This window comes from Curcuma longa, chromosome 10, assembly GCF_044706935.1.
Source record: "Curcuma longa cultivar G26 ecotype Majalengka, Jawa Barat chromosome 10, ITB_CL_G26_1.1, whole genome shotgun sequence".
NCBI classification, from domain to species: Eukaryota; Viridiplantae; Streptophyta; class Magnoliopsida; order Zingiberales; family Zingiberaceae; genus Curcuma; species Curcuma longa.
This window is the reverse complement of record NC_133870.1, coordinates 10488984-10495013: the sequence shown is the minus strand read 5'-3', so window position 1 is coordinate 10495013 and position 6030 is coordinate 10488984.

The window sequence follows — 6030 nt, the reverse complement described above, 5'->3', positions numbered from 1 at the left end:
ACATTAAATAATTATCTACCTATGAATAGAATAGTTTTTTTTTGTACATCAAATATCAACATATTAAGGTTTTAATGATTTAATTAAACTTTATATAGTTTGGCTACTCAGTAGCTTGGTTGGTCGCGACCTCACAATCGATGGCTTAGCTGGCCGTAATATTAAGATTCAAACTAGTTTGGCCACTTGGTAGCTTGGTCGATCACGACCTCGCAGTCAATGGCTTGGCTAGCCACAATATTAAGGTTCAAACTTAAACTGAATGTTTAATTTAAGTTTAAATATTATTGATAGTATTAAGTCTAAGTGCTTAAGAATTAGTTTAAACTATCTGCGTGTTTAGTTTTACATATTATTTCTATTCAATGAAAATGTATTGTTGCAAAAGGTTACAATGTATATATGAATAAAGCTTATATGTACAATATATTAGAAAATAGATTTATTTGAGCTAAATATTATGTTGGAGTTGAAGAGTTTGTGAACTTTGCTAAGAGTCATTTAGAATACATGAATGATACAGAGTTACGTTGTCCGTGTAATCATTGCAAATGTAAAAATAAAGTTTTCCATGATGAGGATACTGTGAAAGTACATATATATAGAAATGATTTTGTTCTAAATTACTACAACTGGTATTATCATAGGGAGCCTTATCTGTTTGATCCCATTGGAACTTTAGTTGCTTCTTCATTTGACACAACTGCTTTAGAGGAATCAACATCTAATGAGTGTAGTTGATCATTCCAATGTAGATGAAATATCAATACATAAAGTTCAGCAACTATATAACATGTTAAAGGCTAGTAAAAGAGAAGTATGGGAAGGTATTCGATTTGGTCATTCCCAACTATCAACTACTGCAAGATTATTGAGTATCAAAGTAGATCATCATTTCTCATGACGATGTTACGATGACATATGTTAATTAATGTCAGAGTTGCTCCTATTGATCACCAAATGACTAATAGTTTCGACAGTACAAAGAAATTAGTGAGAGGTTTAGGTTTGCCGAGAAGATGATTGTTGTATAAACAACTATATGATATATTGGAATGAAGACAGTAAATTGATTGAATGCAATCTGTACTCACCCTCGTTATAAGCATCGTAGTCGCATACCAAGGAAGAAAAAGAAAAATATAGATGCACGACAGTTTGTCACATGAAGTGGCATCATGAGCATGTGCACGGAGGAGGTATAATGTGATCCTTGTGACTCTCCTGCATGAAAACATCTTGATACAATATTTTTCTCATTTGTGATGGAACAATGTAATGTGATATTGGAACTTTCTGCAAATGAATTTCAACCATTTGGTTAGTCGAAACAACAATATTCATCTTGGCCAGTTATAAATTAACACCCTATAATTTACCGTCATGGATGTACATAAAAAATAAATTTATATTTATGACTATGCTTATTTCAGGTCCAATGAATCCGAAAAAGAAGATAGATATTTTCTTGTAACCTTTGATTGTCGAGTTGAATAAATTTTAGAATGTAGGATTAGAGACTTATGATGTTGCAAGTAAAATAAATTTTACCTTGCATGCTGCCTTATTATGGACGATTAGTGATTTTTCAACATACTCAATGTTGTCGGGATAGAGCACGACTGGTAAGTTAGCATGCCCACATTGCGTGACAGAGTCTGATATATTTTCATTACTTACAATGGAAAGGTATCTTGATTTGATAATCACCATAAATTTTTACCAGTTGAACACCCTTTTAGGAGAAATAAGAGAAATTTTTTAAAGAATGTTGTAGTAAAAAAACTTTCGTCAACAATTAAGTCAGGTGCAGAAATCATTGACTAAATAGACAGTTATGGATTTCTACCAGTATATGAGCCTAATTCTGATGAGATAAATAAATACATTGTTAGGATGTGCAAATATGATTGGAAGAAAAGAAGTATTTTCTGAGAGTTGTCATATTAGAAGTATTTATTGATTCGACATAATTTAGATGTGATGTATGTCAAAAAATTTTTTTGATAATATCTTCAATACAGTGATGAATGTTCCTAGAAGAACTAAAGACACCGTAAAATCATGTGAGGAATTAAAAGGATTGGTTAACAAACCTGAGTTACATCAGAATGAAGCAACAAATCAATTTTTAAAGGCTTGTTATACATTAGACAGAGAAGGTAAGCAAGCTTTATATAGTTGGTTGAAACAAATCAAATTCCCTGATGGGTATGCTTCCAATATGACCCGATGCATGGATATGAATAAGTTAAAAATATTTGAAATGAAGAGTCATGACTGTCATGTGTTCATGCAAAGACTTATTCCAATAGCTTTCCATGACCTACTACCTAATAATGTTTGGCAAGCACTTACAGAACTGAGTCTATTTTTCAGAGATTTGTCTGTTAGGTGTATTATGATGGCTGATATGCTTAAGCTAGAAACTGACATTGCTGTCATACTATGTAAGCTTGAGCGCATATTCCCATCAAATTTTTTTGATTCAATGGAACATCTACCCGTTCACCTACCTTACAAGGCACAACTAGCTGGTCTTGTGCAGTATAGATGGATGTATCCATTTGAATGATTTTTGAGGAAATTAAAGAATAATATTCGTAACAAAGCAAGAGTCGAGGGGTCAATATGTAATGCTTATTTGGTTGAAGAAGTAACTTCTTTCTGCTTATATTATTTTGCTAATAATGTCAAAATCAGACATCGCAAGTATCCTAGAAATTCTAATGATACTCAGCCGATTGACCCAATGATGCTTTCTATTTTCAAGTTTCCTAGTAAGCCAATTGGTGCATCTATTTCAAGATGGTTAAATCAACAAGAATACCATGCTACAAGAACATACATACTCCTGAATTGTGAGGAGGTCAAACCCTACATAAGGTGAGTTGATTGATATAATCAAACACTAATCCCTTTTTATTTGTTTGGTATCCCAATTGTCTTAAATTTACCTTTCATCCATCACAGCTTCTACGAACAACAACTTCAGTATCAAAATCCATCAATCAGTGCAAGTGAGGTAGAGGAAAAGTTAGAGACAAAATTTGCATTGTGGTTTCAAATCTATGTAAGTTAGAGAATAAATAATTTTTCATACATCAGTATCAAATTTTGACCTAATTTATATCATACTTACTATTGTAGGTGAACGATCATAGAATATCAAATGTGAAAGATGAAAGGATAATCAATCTTGCATCTGAGACCCCTCCATAAGATACAAGTGTATTCTGGTTACTACGTTAATGACTTTCAAATTCCACGTGGCACAATAGGGATTCACAAAGACTAACCTTTAATTCTGGTGTTTACGTAAAAGGATCTATCAACAATAATAATTCTGAGTTTGATTATTACGGGAGACTTGAAGAAATCATCGAGGTTGAATATCCTGCCTTACCCATAAAAAGGTGTGTGTTATTCAAATATTCTTGGTATGATCCGACTCCCAAAATAGGTACCAGAATACATTCAAACTATAATTTAGTTGAGGTTAATGCAAATAAAAGGTTCAACAAGTTTGAACCTTTCATTTTTGTGGTCCAAGCGGGTCAAATTTTCTATCTTGAATACCCGACGAAGGCAAGAAGAGTTAGTGAATGGTTAGCAGTTTGTCAAACGAAGGCTCGCTCGACCATAGAAATACTGAACTCCATCACGGCCCAACACCATGATGCATTTCAAAATGAAGAAGTGGAGATACATTTAGTAGATTCTCAGATTCAATCAACATCTGTCTTACTTGTAGATGCTAATGTACCTTACCAGGAGATAGATGATGGAGAGATGTCCAACAGTGAGGAGCTTGTTGAACTAACTAAGTCTAGCGAGGAGGATCCTGAAAATGTTAATGTTGATGATTTAGATTGTAACGATGATTGAATATTAGCATTATTGTAAATTAATTCAGAACAAGTTAAAAATATTTATTTTGTTACATGTATATCTCACTAATGATTTGATTATTATTTCAAATGTGTATGTGTTATAATGTTATTGTGCAGATATAGATATGTCAGATCAGGCAGCAGCATCCGGTGGCCAGACTGTCTTGCGGGTTGTTGGGGGTTGGTAAGTATTGGTGTTATTAGTAATTTTTAATTCATATATTTTTTTATAACATATGTATAATATTTATATATTTTGTAATGCAATTTTACTCCAGATGGTCATCGAGTAGCAACATACATATCTAGTAAATTTAAAGAAAGAGTGTCTTTCTGGTACTACATGGAGACATGTAGACGAGGGCATGTGAGATTTTTACTACAAAAGTTTTTTATAAGTCATTTTTATTATCAGAAGTTTTATTTGTTTATACTAATTTGTAAATTTTTTTTACAGAAAAAATATACCTGGGAGCCAGGGCACGAGGAGGCATTTAAAGAAATATGAAATAATATTTGTGTCAAACTGTACAAGGATCTGCTATACAAATGCAGAAGAAAGGGTGTAAGACTATCTTTTATCCCAAATGATGTTTGGGATGCATGACAAGCCATCTGGGCTGCAGAAAGATGATAGTTAAATTCAGTGACAGCTCGAGCCAATAGAAACACCGAGCTGGCTAGTCCTAGCATCGGATCCACAAAGCATACAGTTGGATCCCATTTCCATCATCGAGCATGTCATAGACTTGGTGAGTTTACAATTAATATATTTATATCAGAATTATTTAATTATCAATGATTTTATTTTGATTTAATTGTATTATTTAATATTCAGGAACATGAACTACAACGACCTCCTACTTGTTGGGAGATTTTTACCAAGACACATAAGTCAAAGGATGACACATTTGTCGATCCTCGATCGCAGGCATTAGATGTAAAAATTTAAAATTTAAACTTATTTAACTGTTAACAATGATTAACTTTTCTAATTTTATATCTTATATGAATTTATTTTTAAATAGGATGAAATGACTGTCAATGTTGCACAGGCATCTCAGCCTGATAGAAAGGGAGGTGAGATGCAGACTCTCTCCACCGACCAAGTAAATGAGATCTATTATGATGTGGTTAGTGGAAGAAAAAAAAGCTCCACCCTCTATGGTCTTGGGTCTCAAGCGAGAGTCGTTTATGATCGTGTGATGCCCTTAGAGTCAGGGGTTGTCCCAGCGGATCATCTACTAGGGTAGAAGCCCTAGAGCAAGAAAATTAAATATTGAAGAATCGACTCTCCACATTAGAGCAAGAATTTCAAGAATCTCGATCAAGCCTAATTGAGATACGAGCAAATTGGGTTGGAAATGCAGGAGTTCATGGCTCGCAATGAGTCAAACACCGCATGATTTTGACTCTCAAGAGCTAGACTCAAGACCCTCAAGACCATGAAAGGTATGTTAATATTTTTAACTAATTGCATGAGATTTATTTATTAATATTTTTAACTTTTTTATTGATAATCTATCTTATTATATTTTTTGCAGGATTCGATACTACTAATTGGATATTTTAGATATTTGATAGGTTGTGATTGTATTGAGATATTTAATATGTTATGATTGTATAGAGATATTTGATATGTTATGATTGTATTGAGATATTTGATATTTGTGATTGTATCATGATTTGATTAGTTTAACTTGAGATATTTGAGATATTGAGTGGATTCATTTGTTATATTTGATATGTTGTGATTGTATTATGATTGTGATTAGTTTAACTTGTTGGATTGATTAACTTGTTGTATTGTGATTGGTTAAGTTGTTGCATCGTGATTGAATTGGTTTAACTTGTATCGTGATTGGATTGGTTTAAGATGTTGAATTTTTTAAATTGTTAGATTGGTTAACTTATTGTATGTGATGAAAGATGTTGAATTTTAAACTTTAGATTGGTTAACTTATTGTATCGATTGGTTAAGTTGTTGTATCATGATTGGATTGGGATTTTTAACTTGTATCATGATTGGATTAAGATATTGAATTTGATTTTGAACTTGTATCGTAGTTATTTGTTGGATTGGTTTGTGATTGTATTGTTGTTTATTGAAGTATAATTGTATTGTTGTATATTAAAT